Raw genomic sequence first — 17,682 nt, forward strand, 5'->3', positions numbered from 1 at the left:
TATAAACCTTCCTCTGTTTTAATAGAAAAAACTGAAACACGTGATAAGTTTGCTTAGATTAAGGAAATCTTATTTTAAAAAGAAACTTTCGACAAATCTTATTTTGTTACAGCTATTTAAATTTTTATGTTTTATTTAAAAAAATATTTATGATATAAATTAATTTTGAAAGATTAAGGGGGAAATTTAGTAAATTTTGATAAAATTTAGAAGATATAGTAGGATGTGAGATTAAAATTTGAGAAAGGTGTTTTTTTTTATTGAAAGTGAAAATTGATATTTTGGGTGATTATTTATTGGATGAAACTGTTGGAGATATATCATGTTAAGAAGTGTAGTATAAGCCTAACTCAACATCATAAAACCGATTCATAAGATGAGGTTTGCACTTACTTATATACAATGAAATGTCCTCATCTTTGGTCGATGTGAGATCTTCAGCACACCCCTTCACGTCGAGACTACCAACTCGTGTGTAGAGATATATGTTATGGGTGGTTCGATAACGACCCAATAAAGGATGACCTGATAAACCCAACAAACACTCGCTATGATAGATTCAAAATGATTTTGATACCATATTACAAAGTTGACTTTAAGCCTAACTCAACCCCATGAGTCGATTTGATGGGGTTGAGTTAGGTTTAAAGTTCACTTCGTAATATGGTATCAGAGCCATTTTCGAGTCTATCCTAGCGAATGTTTGTGTTGGACCTATCGTGTCACCCGCTATCGGATCATCCATAATATATAGTCCCACGCACGAGTTGGCAGTCTCGGCGTGAGGGTGTGTTGGAGATCCCACATCGACTAGAGATTAGAGCATTTCATAGTATATTAGTAATAAAAAATAAATAAATTATATTCCATTAAAATATTGAAAATCTATAATTATATATTGATTATAATAATAACGTTAAAATATTTTATTATAATTTGTCTTTTACAATTATGATTTGAAACTTTTTTTTTCCACTCTTCTATTTCTGCCTCATTCTGTCATGCACAACTAAGGTGTGAGATTTCAAAGTTGTAAATTATTGAATAGACAGTGTTATAGTACCTATCCAATTAATCATACAAATAATAATTTCTGACCTGGTAATAATATATTTTTTAATGTGTTTCCATAATGTTGTTTTCTCTTTCATAATTTATATTAATTTTTTGATTATGTAATTTTATTTTTAGAATGTCATTTGTTGAGTTTTCCTATTAAGTAAAAAATTAATTTTACTTGTAATACTTTGATAGTTTCTTATCCACAAATGTTCTTGTTACATATATTAAGATATGTAAACGATAGTGTGAAAATAATTAAAATAAATGAATCAATTTAGATTTTAATGTAAATAAATATTTTTTCAGTGAACATATATTTAATAATCAAAATAAATTAAATTATCACTAAAAAATTATTAAATATAAATTAATTTTAAAGATAAAAATAATTATTTATTATATTAAATAATTTAGATATTATTTTATAAACTAAAAGAGTAAAATAAAAATTAATTTTAAAAATAAAAATAATTAGTTGTTATATTAACTTAGATATTATTTTATAAACTAAAAGAATAATGGTATATAAAGTAATTTTTATTGTTAATATATATTTTTTAAATAATTTTTAATTTATATATAATATTAATTACCAACATTCTAACTACTAATTACTTTAATTAGTAATTACTTTAAATTCAAAATTAATTATTATAAAAATTAATTTAGAATCTAAAATTTTATCTTGAAATATATCATTTAAAATATTAATTTTAGTATAAAAATAAGATTTTCAGTTTATAAAATTTTAAAATCTAATTTCTCACTAGTAAATTTTTAAATTTTAATATTTTGTTTCAGTTAAATTTGAGTTTTAAAGTTTTTTGGATCAAATAAAGATTTAGTTGAACTCATGGGCCTTGCATATTGGGCCTACATTAAGAAAAGAAATTGGGCCGTCTTGCAAATTAGAAAAAATCCTTGGCAAATTCTTCCTGCACCATATCAGTTTTAACCTCCACCATATCAATTTTATAAATTTCCAAAACTACCCTCCTGCACCATATCAATTTTATAAATTTCCAAAACTACCCTCCTGCACCATATCAATTTTAACCTCCACCACCATATCAATTTTTTAAATTTCCAAAACTACCCTTATTCCAAATTAAAAAATCCAAAATAATAATGATAATTGAGAAATAAAAAAATACATGCCGGAAAAAAAATTCTGAACACAACTAAACTGGATAAAAAAATTCAGAATTCAAAAATATGTTCCGAAAATTGAAATCCAAAATATTTTAGATAAAAGTTTCAAAAATAATTTTTTCCATTTTTGTGTAAGGTTATTTTCATCATTTAGAAGGGGTATTTTTGTCATCTTCTAGAGCTGATTAGGTGCATGCTGAAATTCATATGGTGGAGGGAGAAATTGCCACAACTCTTTAGTATTTATTTTTGCAGAATGTATTATTATCTATTCTGGATTTTGATTTCTGGAATAAAGGGTATTTTCGAAATTTTAAAATTGTATTGGTGCAGGTTCAAAAATGTTGGGTGTAGGAAGAATTTGCCAAAATCCTTTCATGTTTGTTTCTCACTCTTCACTTTTTAGTTTTTGGTCTTTCCAAACGGTTTTATGTTTTCTTGGTTAATTTTCTCAGTTATTTCATTTTAATGTGATGAATGTTGCTGAAAGTGTTATCTTTGTTAAACAATTATATCGTAACATAGTTAAGGGTGATAGATAACCCATCCAAACTAATAAAGATTGAAAACTAGCAACTGTTAATTTTAAAAAATAAATATGCATTTTTTTTATGTAATTTGATTTTTCAATCCTTGCGTTCAAAATCAAATTGTAAGCATATTAAATTTATCTTATTTTTCATCAAATTATATATATTTTTGAAAAAAATAAAAAATATTTTGATTTATGATTTACAATTTAATCAAGTATTTGTCTTTGAAGAGATTTGATATTTTTATTTCTTTCATATATTTAAATTTCTATTAAATAAATATTGATTTAGGTAGGTTGAAAGAAAGAATAAAAGTTATATTCGAACCCATGATATCTGTAAACATTATGTATAAATAAATATTATATCTCTCTATATATACATATAATAATACATAGTATACAGGCATAATTATTATATACATAACATAAGCACACATTTTTATTGTATGTTGTTTGCTAACTTAATTCTTGTTTATTATAATATATACAACAAAATTAAATAAAGTAGAAGTATAATGTTGTTCATTAAGGATATTATACAAAATGATATTTTTTATTATTCAATACCACTTGTTTATAATTTTGAGTCGAATGTTTTGTATGATATACAATTGATATTATCTTGTCTATAACTTGTACCATAACGTGTTGAAAATATTTTATAATAATTTTGGAAATATTGTTGAACATAATTTGGAAACTTGACACCACAAAATATTAAGAATTTTTTTTTATCTATAATTAAAATATATTTGGTGTCAGACTAATACATTTTAATCATTCCATCTATAAATAGGTGGACAAGGACCAAGTATATGTACACTGTTAATCATTTATCATTTTTAACTATCTATAAAAATTAACTTGAGCATCATAACATCTTTTACATGTACACATCTCATCTTACATCTCATCTTATACTGAAGAAAATCATCAACATTGTGAAAGAGAATATCTCAAAAGAAATATGACAAGTGAAGGGACTTTTTAATTTATACAGTAACACTAACATATCAAAAAATAGGTTAAGTATATTTTCTTGTTATTGTGAAAACTTTACGTATCCACATAAAATGTTTTATTTTCAATTCAATATTTATACACAATTTTAATGGATTTTATATAAGGCGAGACATATAATATTATATCAAATCAGATGTTTTTTTAACTTGAGAGCATAAAAAATAAGTAAACAATTAATTTTGATAATAATAGTTAAAATTTTAAAATATATAGACTTTTATTCAACTGAAATGTTTTGAAATAATTTAGTAGATCAATTTAGGTTTATTTTTTTTGTATCCTTAGCATATGATAGGTTAAGGGCCCATCTCTTTACAATAATATTAGTTTTTGCTTATTATGAGAATAGATTAAGTTATTAAGCTCTGAAAATCATTTTTAGTGCAAATAAATGATATATATTAATTAAAAATAGTAAAAGTTGAATCTAATGATAGCAATGGACTCTGCATTTGAACTTCTATGATGATTATATTTGAAGTTTGGATTTTAAAATTGCAGATGCATGGATGAAACTAAAAACTGATAGATAACTAATAAAGGTTTTGAGCAATGAGACAGAGCCATATAGCCATGGGATACAGTGACAGTTGCTCACGCTTCACATTTGTTTTCGATGAACTACAATGGAAGTGTTTCAATTATTTTAAAATTATGTATTGAAATTGACAACTGCTGACAGATTTTTAAGGATAGTAGTTCCTTTTTTACAAGGACAAGAACAATATTCTTCATTCAGTACCAAAATTAAGTTACCCAGAACTCATTACTTTGCTTTTTCTTCTTCTTGATATATATTTTGCCAATTTTAAAGAAATGATTTGATTCTACATTCTTATTTACCCCCATGAAGTTTTTTTTTTTTTCTGACAAAGTGTTGAGGTTGGAGTAAATATACATTGTACATGGTCAGAAAATATGTCAAAGGTAGAGCAGAAAGACCACTGCATGCATCGTTACTGTATAACACTGCACAGGGTTTTTGTCATGTGAGCAGACCTGAACTTTTGTTATTCCAAGATATAGAATTTAATTTCTGCAACATTTTTCCTGTTTGAATTAAGGAACAGAGAATGAATGGTAAAGGAGAGAGCTCTTAATAACCACACTACCTAAAGAAATTAATTGCTTGTCAGAAACTATAGATTTATATAAACTATTAGATTGCCCTTTGTCTTTATTGCACTAACAGTGTAATATTTATGTTAACAAAATATCTTTCACTAATACATGATATGTAAAATATTAGTACATATAATACCCTCATATTACATAATATTGTAAATCTTCAAATTAGTAACACTTCTAAATACAGTGTATAAGATAAAAGTATAATTTACATTACCAAACATTAATTTTATCTAATTATAAGAAGTGAGTTGAAACTGTGTTAAAGAATATTATATTAACAATAACAACCACCAAGTTAACCTGAGCCTTGCTTTGCAGAATCTATTGCTGATACAAATACAAATTCAAATTGCATGTTAGTTTATTTACTACTAGAATTTTTTAATATTTTAGAGTTTTTCTTGTTGTGTGTTTTATATGGAGTCTTTTTACAAAACTTGCATTCCTTTAAACTATTGTGATCTTTGTAATACAACATACACTCATCAATGCAACTATCTATATTTATTCTTGATAAACCAAGCCCTGCAACAAGTTTCTTTGTTTCCCTAAAATTAGAAGGAATGACATTATTAGATTATTAGGATGGTTTGATTCTTTCATCAATTTCATCACATCAATTAAACAAGCTTGTGAGACTTTTTACAAGAAATTAATTTTTAAAAACAAAAAATAATTAGTTGCTATAGTGACTAAATTAGAGAACATTTTAGATACTAAAAATATCTTGGTTTTTAAATTAGTTTCTATTATTGTTAAATGATTTTTAAATTGATGACTAATTAGCAATCAAAGTTTTTACTACCAATTATTTAGTTTATAATAAACTCTTATTTAGTTTATAATAAACTCTCAGAATGGTCTATGAGTAGAATTTGACATTTCATAAAATTTGGTAGCTTCCATGTTTGGAGAGATTCCTCTTCATTGTGTATAAAATGTTGAACACAGCAATATCAAATACCATATCTTGATGTTTATTAACATATTCGTAGATAAATTCAAATTTGTTTTTAGGGATTGCAAGCACCAGAAGATAACGTATGAAATTTGTTTGTATTGTTTAGGAGTTTTGGGAAGCTCTGAAAATTACAAAGTATTGAATCTTCACAACATTTTTATTTATAAAAAGAGTTATATAATTATACAACTAATATAAAAGTATTTAATTTTACGGGTATTGAAAATAATTTTGAAACATTCACATGTAATTTTGTAGCAGAAATTCTTTTAAGAGAAATATGTAAACATTTCTTGCAAAAAATAATTTACATAATTTTTTTGGAAAAATTTCTTTTAAAAAAATTGCATGTAATAAATGATTTTCTAATAATAATGAAATTTTTAATAGTTTTGGTGCAAAATTGCATTAGCCAAAAAAATGTCTAAATTAACATCGACGCAAGTAATTTTATAAATACTGTTTTTCAGATAATTTTATAAATCAAAATTTGCATGTATTTCTTAGTCTTTTACCAAAAAATTTGTAGGTGTTTACTGTAACAAATATTCCACACAAAAATCACAGATGTCCTTTTTATAAAAAAAATTATAGAAAAACGTGCAGGTAATACATATTTTTCTAGTAATTGATGCAGTAAAATTGACAAGTATTACACTAAAAAAATTATCAAATAAAAATTAATTTCAGAGACAAAAAATAATTAGTTGCTATAATGATTAAATTAGATATCATTTTAAAGACTAAACAAAATTTTGATTTCTAAATTAGTTTCTATTATTGTTAAATGATTTTTAAATTGATATCTAATTAGCAACCAATGTAGTTAAAATCTTGGTTGTTAATTAGATACTAATTTAAAAATTATTTAACAATAATATAAACTAATTTAGAGATTAATTTTTTTTAATTTATCTTTAATTTATTTATTATACCAACTAATTATTATTTTTTAAATTAATTTTTATTTCATAATTTGCTTGTAGTGTTAATATTGATTTTCTGCAAATAATCTTGCAAAAAAAATTTGTAGATATTTTTTGCAAAAATAATTCTAGAAAATACATATATATTTTTTACGAAAAATATTTTAAAATAAAAATTGTAAGTATTTTCTATGAATAATTTTTTGCAGGAAAGTTTGTAGGTAATAAATGTTTTCCTAGTAGTGGTTGCAAGTAGAACCATTTAGAAATATGCATATATGAATATGATGCTAAACTTTAAACAATACATTCTTATTTTACCTCTAAACTAAGAAAGAATGTACCTTATTCCAGTGGCACAAGTTACACTTGCAAAGAAACCATTCTCTTACCATATATATATATATATTAGTGAGACATAGAGTAAAAGGAATAAAGTTGAATTTCTTTTGTAAAGTCTAAAAATATGGGAAAGAAAGAAGAAAAGAAGGCATAAAATAGTTAAAGATAGAGAAGCAAAAAATATGCATGGATCCACCAGCTCCAGAAGCAGCAACAAGGTTCTGCAACAGTGCAGAGGTAGGGATGTAGTTACATACACACCGCCAAACTTAGCCAATATTGGCGTGCAGAGTTCACAGCAGTAAAGTTATTATGAATGTGTGATATGAAGCACATGGCTCCAAATTCTGGTCACATGCATGCATGCTTGCCACCATCTCTGCCAAATAAAAAATTGAAAAGGAATAGAGCCTCCATTAATTTCTGATAAGGCATGCAATGACCTTCATTGACTGGTTTTGTTGGCCAGTTCCCAACACACTGGAGTGGTGTGTAGTGAGTATCGAATTCCAAAGGATTTTCGCACTGTGGAAATTGTAGCATTAGGATTATTAGGGTTTATCACTTCATGATCAGTCAATATCGTCACCCCAACCCCACTACATATCTTAATGGAATCAAATCAATACCCCACTTGCATGCACCCCTACCCCAACCACACGATGTGGGACTTCAATTCGTTATTTACTTCAATGATGCCGACACACAACCAAATCAAAACAAAACAACTTCACAGATTATTAAAATAAACACAACTAGTAGACCTTGTTCTTAATATTTCCAAAACATTTAATAACATTGTCCCAATAGAATTGTTTACAAACATTCTTCTTCCTACAACTAATCCTCTCAAAAAAATGACCCATGTATCTTTTCCTAATTATACTTTTGTATACGATTTTCATTCAATATCTTATATAATATATTCAAATTCAGTTTCACTTTGTATGACCAGTATGTTATTTAAAATATCAAAATATATAACTAATAGTTATTAATTTTTCGTAAACTAAAATACTTTAATACATAACATACAGATTGATTGAAATCGGGAATATATGATGATATTATTATGTCTAACACCTTATACAACTAGTTTTAATTGGTTAGATTCTCTTTTGTTTTTAAGTGTTTTTGTAAGTTCTTTCTTGTCTCAAGTTTTTTATAATTTTATTTAATTTATTTATTACTGATAAAATTTTTTATATCTAATACAACTTTCTATTATTGCTTGAATTTGTTCACTAACATATAATATTTTTCATGACTGTATAGGCATATTCAGTGCAGTAAGCTATAGCATCTAAGACATAACGCAAAATTAAGGTAGATTTTGTTTTGCTTTTAGCTTTTAAGAAATAGTTTTCGTAATCAATTTTGATGAATTGTTTTTCAAAATAAATTAGATATTAAAATCTTGATAGGTAATTAAATATCAATTTAAAAAAAACTATTTATTAATGATAGAAATTACTTTAGATATTTTAGTCTTTAAAATAATATGTAATTTAGTTAATATATTAATTAATTATTTTTTGTCTTTATAGTATTGATTTATGTTTAATGATTTTCTTATAGTAAAACTAAGGCTGATACCGAGTGTTTGTTGGGTCTATCGTGTCACCCACTATCATATTGTTATTAAACCATCCATAATATGTTGTCTCATGCACGAGTTGTCACTCTCGGCGTGAGGGGGTGTGTGTTGGAGATCCACCTTGACTAGATATGAGAATATTTCATTGTATATAAGTGGATGCAAACTTCACCTCATGAGACGATTTTATAGGATTGAGTTATGCTTAAAGTTCACTTTGTAATAGATACTATTAACCACAAGTGAATTTGAGATACCATTCTTCTCTTTAAAGGTAAGAAATACATTGTGAAGGCAAATGGATTTACAAGGTGAAACTTAAAGTTGATGATACATTTCAAAGAAAAAAAATAATGATTATTAAACAACTTGATGTCATAATGCTTTTTTTCATGAATATTTATGGGAAAATTTATACGCAACTAGCAACTAGCCAAATCAATTATAAACTTCTTCCTCCATATTAACATAGGAATTTAATCAATCTTCTTTTGATACTCATTATTTTAAAAAATCATTTTTTTTATCAATAACAAGAATAAAATAAATGGAAATACTAGGTGTACTCCAACCCTTTTACAAAAATCTAACAAAACTCTACCACCTAGATCAAATGTGAACCTCCTCCACATACCATACTTATGAGCCAAAAAAGGCATCTAAACAAAATGAATACATAAAAAAAAGGTTCACATACATCAATCCAACTTTGCTGATAAAAAAAACATCAATCCAACTAATACCAAATAAAATAAACCACATCAATAACATCATGACCATCAAGATATTTTGTAAACCATGTTAATAAACCACATACTATTAACACGACATGAGCAAAAAGAAAATCTTTAGACTTGTTGTTCACATTAGCTCCATCACAACAACTACCCCATAAAATGTTGTCCTCTTCTTGGCTTCATTTAGAAAGCTTTGTCTCAGTGCGTATATCTAACCTGCATTCAAAACATCACCATGCCTAGCAAATGCACTAAGATCAAATGATAGCTATCATATATAGATAAAAATGGTTACAAATTAGGCATCCTCGTAGTTTTTAACATATTTTAAACAAGTTATTAGGTCAATGCATCATTAAGCATGTGAAAAATTGACCATTTTGGTTTTACATGTTATCCATGACCAAACTTTTAGTTGTGCCACTATCTAGATCAAGAGAGGTATCCTTAAAATAATGTTTTTTTATGTCTCCAAATCTCGCTAATTGTGTTTAACCGTATACAACCCCACAAACTATTTCCAAATTTAGATAATCTCAAACTCCTGAACGATTTAAAGTGAGATTTTTGTAGGATATGTTGGAGAGTGGATTCATCAAACCATTTGTAACATTATTAATTCCATATAGACCATGTGATGCTACACCAAACAAAAATGATTAACAATTTCCATAAGACACATAATGTTTTCTAGCTCTATGCCTATGCAAATTAACTTTAGTTGAAACTTTGTTAAGTAAAATTTTCCATCCAACAACTTAGGCAGAGGGTAGTGCCTTAATATTCCAAAACTGGTCCAAAATGGTATTGTTTTCCTCATTCTCCTCCTTATCTAGCAATTTATAAGCATATTTGACCGTGAAAACGTGAGTGACCTCATCTGACCATCTACATTCATCATCCTCTGAATCCTAAAAATTGTGTTCTCGATTTGACCTATCAAAGAACTTATTTGATCGATTTCCCATTAAAAAATAGTTCTTCTCCATTCTAAATCCCAGCACCAAGTATTATTCTGTCATCTTCCTACTTTGAAAATCACTGTCTTCTTACGACGAGATAGATTATATAGTCTAGGAAATATTTATTTTAAAGAGTTGTTTCTCACTCATTTGTCTTCCCATATCCTTATTCTTTTTGCATCCCCTACTACCCATTGAATATTATCGTCAAAACATTTCCCCAATTCCTCCATTGCAACTACAATTTTAATGTCTCTCCACCAAATGATTTTGCTTTACTAAATTCTAAATTCCTTAACTCTCTCCATCCCTCATACTTAGATTTCAAAATTTCTTTCTATAAATCCTCATTCTCCATGGCTAGCCACAACCACTTTCCTAAAAGAGCAAAGTTAAATGTCCTTACATCAATGGCATCCAATCCCCTGGCTCCTTGGTTTACATACCTTATCCCAAGCTAACCATGCTATTTTCCTACCCTCACTTCCCTAATTCCAAACTTTTTGTAATTTCTTATGTAGAATAGTGAAAAAGAAGTAATTACAAATTTCAGTAGACATACTTTGCCAGCAAAGGTCAAACACTTTCCCATCCATCCCACCAACATAATTACATTCCAAAAATTTAGGCTTCTATGATTCTCACATAGAACCCAAATATTTAAAAAGAATTTAGAAACAACCGATAGAAAATCTATAATACCAAGTCTTTTTTTAACTAATAATTCAAAATTCATGATATTGAAAATCTCAAATGTTTTCTTTTAAATTATTTCACCAGCTCTCTGTTGAAGAAATCCACATGTTAAATGCATAGTTGTCAATCATAAATTTCATTAAGTGAATTAAAAATATTGAAATTGATTGTTATATTATTTGTAAAAGCTTCTGTCATAAGATTTAAATCTACAGGTATAGTTGTCTCAACAAGTTAAAAAATCATATTCACCTGCAGCTATATCGTGAATAAGTTGTGATGTAGAGATCGAAATAACAATGTCTTGTTATTATCTAATCTAAAGTTACCGAACATATATCATTATAATCTTTCTCTATTTGTTTATTTTTTATCTTGTTATGTTATGGCTGATGTATAAGGATTTGATACTCCTTGTACCACTTATATATCACTTATAGATCTCTTTGTTGTGAATGAAAAAAACAAAAAAGTATCTTAATTAAACCCCTTGACTTTTATTCATATTCAACATGTCAATTATACCTTCTTTAACTTGCACGGATATTAGAGCACTAACAACAGTAAGACTAGTTTTTCATTTTATGTTTTCTTTTTTCAGTGTCTGTTAGTTTCTCTGTTTGTTATTTTTCTCTTTCATGTATATCATGTCTTGTATCCAGAAACTTACAAGAATTTCTTCAATAAAATTCTGGTTTTTTTACTTTCTGCATTCTGACAATAATATTTATCCCATTTTATAGTTGGCTGAACTTTGTATTGGTAGATATTTGAAAGGATGGATGTGAATGCAGAAGGTGGTATAGTTCGAAATCTTTTTTTTTCCATTCCCCTTGTTGAAACACCTGGAATTAACAATCATGTACCAGTATGAGTCCTCTTCTCTCACCAAAAAGGGTTAAAACTTTAAACTCGTGGTCCTTCCTTATTGGGAAACTAGCCATTTCTTTCCCCTTTGTGATCATGCACCATCACTTCATAGTTCATATCATCATTGGAAGTAAACATGTATAGTTGGAATAAAATATTGTATCATAGGCACGACCCCAAGATCTGTATTTCATGCGTCCATAAGGTGTGAAACAGCCTTTTGTTGGCGTGATCAATCTATATATGCAATCAATAATTACCATCATTCTTAGGGGATGTTGCCACTTTGCACTTAAACTTTGCATATATTGGAGACCCAGTTTATAATTTGAGTATTTTGAAAGACTTAAATATGTAACAAAGACATATCTCCAAGAATATGGCTAGGTGTCTGTAACAAGACCGTAAGAAATTGACAGAAGAAAAATGATTGGTTTTTTGGTCCCTGGAATCGCGAGGTTGAATGTCCATATTTAGCAGGGACAAAGGAGGTGAACCAATGAAAGTGGTTAATATACAAATTGAATTTAAAATGCATATTGTGGGAATTGTCAAAGGCATAACGTGCCACAAACTCAAATCACGCACTTGCTGCAATTGCTTGGAACATAGACGCTAATGACATCAATAATGTTTGAAGTAAAATAAGGCATAAAGCATATATACTTTAAACTGCTTTAGCGGCGCATTAGATCTTTGTGTGACCTTTTATGTGTATGAGGCTGTCTTGAGCAATAAGTGGCCAATATATTACTTCTTTAACGCAATTCCTTTCTTTTCCTTCTTTTATTAAAGGAAGGGTACCTGCCATTTGTCGCCCTTCAATTCAATCACCACCATATTATGTGGATATTCCTTAAAAGATGGACAACAATAATACCACATTTAAATACTTTTTTATGCTCATATTTCAGACCAAGAAACCATTATACCTCAATCATCGACTTTCTCATTTACGATAGAATCACACACATTATTATTGTTATCTAAAAAGCGAATATTTTTTTTAAATATGCTTAGTTAGTTTAAACAAATTGTACCACTGTTAATTGATTTAAAAGCTTTGAACAGCTAATACAAATCAAACACTTAATCATCATTAGTCTGTATATAGCCGCTATTACTCAAAATTCTTTATCAGAAACTCCAAAACCACCAACTGTCTGCAACAAAGCATGCACTCTATAGCACTGATCAGATCCTAATTAAAATAGTTTATTGTTTTGCTACTTCTGTTGTCTCTTCTGTTAACTGAGCAAAGTTTAAGTACTAGTTAAGCAAGGTACTAATCTTTGAAGGTTTATCTATAGGAAAAATAAGATCAAATACGCACTCTTATGCATTTTCGGAATAAGAAAATTATTCTATTTGTGTCGATGAATGTGGATCACGATAGTTATAAAATAAAAAAATATAGTTAAGAGATAAAAAAACAAAACACGAACCCCATCTTCCATAATGAAATGAAAATCTAATCTCTCACCCTCTTCCCTCAGAAAGGACTAGGAAACCTGTTCCCCACTCTGCTCAATCCCTTATACACTTACATGTATAATTTCATATATATTTTCATCACACACGTCTCAAATTGAATATTCACTAAAAAAAAAAATCATTAAATAAAAACTAATTTTAGAAATAAAAATAATTAGTTGTTATAATGACTAAATTAGAAACCATTTTAGAAACTAAAATATTTGTTGGTTTCTAAATTAGATTTTATTACGGTTAAATAATTTCTAAATTAGTATCTAATTAGCTACCCAAATTTTAACTACCAATTATTTAGATTCTAAATTTGGTAGCTAATTAGATATCAATTTAGAAACTATTTAACAATAATATAAACAAATTTAGAAACCTAAAATTATTTTAGTCTCTAAAATGGTATCTAATTTAGTCATTATAACAACTAATTATTTTTTGTTTCTAAAATTAGTTTTTATTTAATAATTTTCTTGTAGTAACTATCTCCTATGATATATATATATATATATATATATATATATATATATATATATATATAAAAGACTAAACTTTAGTATAATTTCTTAGATATTTTTACTTTGTTATCATCTAGATAATTTTGTATAATAAAAAATTTAAGTCATGGGAATCATGAAAGTAAAACTTCATTTTGTTTCGAATACCAAAAATGTCCATGTATATAGAGTACTTTAATGTTAGTCAACACCTATAGAGACTAACCATCTCTCTTTTAACCTAACTATTTTTCACCAATGTTAGTCAACTTCTATCCTCTCAAGAAAAATAATAAGTTCATTTTAATAATTCATAGCAATTATCGTTCATTAATAAATGCAAAAATTATAAAATAATTATGAATATTTAGTTAAAAACAATAATATATTATAGGAGAGATAATGTAAAGAAAGTCTTAAAAATGAAAAATTTCTAAAGAAGTGTTATACAAAAGGACGAAGGTAATATAATATATAAAAAAAATGTTAATAACTTAGAAAAGTAAGAAATTTAAGAATCTAATCAATTATTACATGTGAACCGCAAAAAGACATAATTTTTGTGTACTACCAGAATAGAAGTTTTATACATCATATAAAGTTTTATTTATTCATTCTTTTTTTTTTCCGATAAAAGTATAGTATTATTTATATTTTTTAAGTTATTTATAATAAAAACCAATAAATAATATAATAATTAGTAAGTGGATGATAATATAAAGCTTTTCACATTATTATCGAATTAAATTAAATTCATATCATTTTAACAACTGATGATTAAAAAAAGTAGTTTTTTTTATATTACTGTTAGATGTTGCAAAGAGCGACACCACGCCACTTTTTACCCTTTTAATGTGATTTGAAGAGAGAAGAATGTATAAATAACAACCGATTTTAATGTTTAAAGTACAAATAAAAGAATTTTTATTCATAATATTTTTTATAGCAATATACATTAACACCTTAATTAGTATAGTATAATATTGATTTAATCCTTCTTAATTTTTTATTTCTACCGTTTATTACATTAATTATATCGTATTACTTATCTATGTATACAAAATATTACTATTTATTTTTTGTAAGCACCCACAATTAAAACAAAAAACAAAAAGATTTTTCTTCAACCGAAAACGCAATATTTTCTTCTAGATGCAGAATTGGAGATAGGGCATCAATTAAGGGACGTTGAATTGCGAGGATTGGAGGGTTAATAGATTTAGAATTACAAGATGCGTTGGTAACAACAATGAATAAATTGCATTTGCATATGGGTGGAGAGATCATAAAGATAAAGTCTCTACACTTCTTTTTTATGCCTTTTCTGTTTTTTTTTTATTCTGTAAAATGTTAAAATATTGGAGAATGGGTCAGTGGGAGATAAACTCACATTTATTCCTCACATATACATTTTTTTTATCGGCAAAACCTCACATATACATGATGCAAGCAAATTCTCTTTAAGGTTCTATATAAACCCCTATCTCCCTCAACCTCTTCACACAACATCTCAAAGCTTGTTATTTCTTCCTTCATACATTTTCAAATGTGACAACTTTCTGGTCAAATCTAGAGAAATTGTTTGTCTCCTTATAACCCTTCTTACCCTTTCCAGAAACAGAAGGAGCCACTCAACTCCATATCAAAATTTTCATAGATTCTGCAGAAGTTTAAGGGTAAGGGAGGTGACAGAAGAGAGTGAGCACAGATGGTATTTTCTTGCAAGATAACGATTTATGCTTGAAGCTATGCGTGCTTACTCTCTATCTGTCACCCCACCACCATCTCCACCCTTTTCATTTTCTATTTATAAATTGCTTCTTTGTTTATTTGTTTTCTAGCTTTCCCTTTTGTTGGTTACTCTAACCTAAGTTGCAGCAATTAGGATCTCACTATCAGCCAAATAATATCTGCATAACATCGATCTGATACATATTACAGGTATATGCGTTTCTCAGATTGTTCTTAATTAGTTCTTGCTTCTGAGCATGCTGACCTGCAGCACCTATAGCTACTTCATCAAAAGCTTATTTAACACCTGTCTCCGAGGCAGGCATGTGCTAGGATACAGAATCTATTTGAACAATTATTGTTATCTAAATTGCTTGATCAATGTTGTTATTCTCAGTCAATATACTTTATGATGAATAAGAGACGGAGTAATGATGATTAATTAATTAAAAGCATCTGAAAAACCTAGCTCGCCTTTTGATTCAATTCAATTCAGACACTCAAAAAATCGTGGTTTTTCTTTGATGACATTGGTTTGGGTATATATCCATCTTTAACGGAAGATAAATCTCAAGTCGGTAAATCTGGAAAAAATATTTATATATCTCTTATTCTTAGGGTTTTTAGATTTTCAAGGTTAAGAAAACTGATCCACAAATTAACTGGTTTTCTGTAATTCATTCTCCTTCAGAACAGATTGCATTCTGATCACGAGTTTTAATTATTTTTTTGTAGCTCAGCCAATGTTTTGGATCTTGAACAGATGCTGGAATTAAGAAAATATAACGGACTTGGAAACAAGCTAGAGTGGGAGGAGTTTCTTTCTGATGTATATATATCTACTGATTTTCTATCACATTAGCTTTAATATGATTTATCAAAGTAGGAGGAAAATGTAATTTGATGTAAGAGAAGGGACATCCTTTGTACTCCCATTAATAAAATTTTCTTTTGTTAATAAAAACAAAACAGCCATGCTGGTGTTCTTTCTATGCACTGAGAATATATGGGGAGGAAATTCCCTTTTATTTTTTGCCCTTGTGAAAGGAAATAGAAATTTAACACTATATATTGTTTTGTCTTCTTTCTATGCAATCTAGGGTTTGCTAAAATTTAAGCTTCACACTTTCAGGTTGTGACAATCTTGCTGGTATACTATGGATAACGGTGCAAACAATGATGTATTTGTAGCTAGAAAGGGAAGAAAGAGGCTGGTCCATGCATTGCTTGATTTTCAAAGAAATGAGTGATGATGGCATGAATGTGTAAATGTTTTTGTCTATATTTGTTGCAGTCGTTCAAATTAAATTGGCATCAGATTGATACCAGTTATGAAGGAAATTTTGGGATCACTATACGGATACTTATTGAGTATCCAACAAAATTTGGATCAATTTGAGATGAAATATTTTTAGTTGACTACCTTAAAGGCTCAAATTCTTGAACTTCATGGAAACCCTTTGTTAAACTAAACGAGTTTCATCAACTAATTTACGCACTCGATCATCAATTGTGTAAGATCAGTGATATGATTGATTGAAAGTGAAAAGGTAGAACAAGCTCATGATTTATCAAGATTTGACGTGTCAGTTGATGTTTACATTTTACCAATTTTAACTTATGTGCCATTATTTCAGGACCTTCATCTGCTTCACTTTTCAATCTCAGCAAGAATTTGGTTGATCAAAATATTAATTAAACAACTACAAACGATTGTTTAACGAGCAGAAGAAAATGAAATAATCGTTTTAAAAAATTTTATAGTATGAAATATGAATGGTCCCAATCCATACCCCACAGTCCCACCTTCAACCAAAAGGAAAAAGAATCATTGAAGTATAAGGAATTACCATCAAAATTTCACTATATATTTCTTGAGTTGAATTTGGTGTTATGGTGGGAAACCATTGCACTATTATGATTTTTTTTTTTGGCAAAGAATAGTATAAATAAATAAATAAAATAAAGTACTTGA

The 17,682-nt window shown here is 27.6% G+C and overlaps 1 long non-coding RNA gene across 2 annotated transcripts; it reads left to right on the plus strand.

Moving 5' to 3' along the window:
- Positions 1-15,476: 15,476 nt before the first annotated feature.
- LOC137823020 (uncharacterized) lies at positions 15,477-16,977 on the plus strand. 2 transcript variants are annotated; one of them, XR_016515353.1, is made up of 3 exons: positions 15,481-15,917; positions 16,443-16,536; positions 16,840-16,977. It is a non-coding gene; the product is annotated as an uncharacterized LOC137823020 (long non-coding RNA). The 2 variants fall into 2 exon arrangements; XR_011083046.1 differs by lacking the exon at positions 16,840-16,977 and having other exon boundaries at positions 15,477-15,917; positions 16,443-16,699.
- Positions 16,978-17,682: the final 705 nt, after the last annotated feature.

Source organism: Phaseolus vulgaris, chromosome 9, assembly GCF_051622355.1.
Source record: "Phaseolus vulgaris cultivar YP4 chromosome 9, ASM5162235v1, whole genome shotgun sequence".
NCBI lineage: Eukaryota > Viridiplantae > Streptophyta > Magnoliopsida > Fabales > Fabaceae > Phaseolus > Phaseolus vulgaris.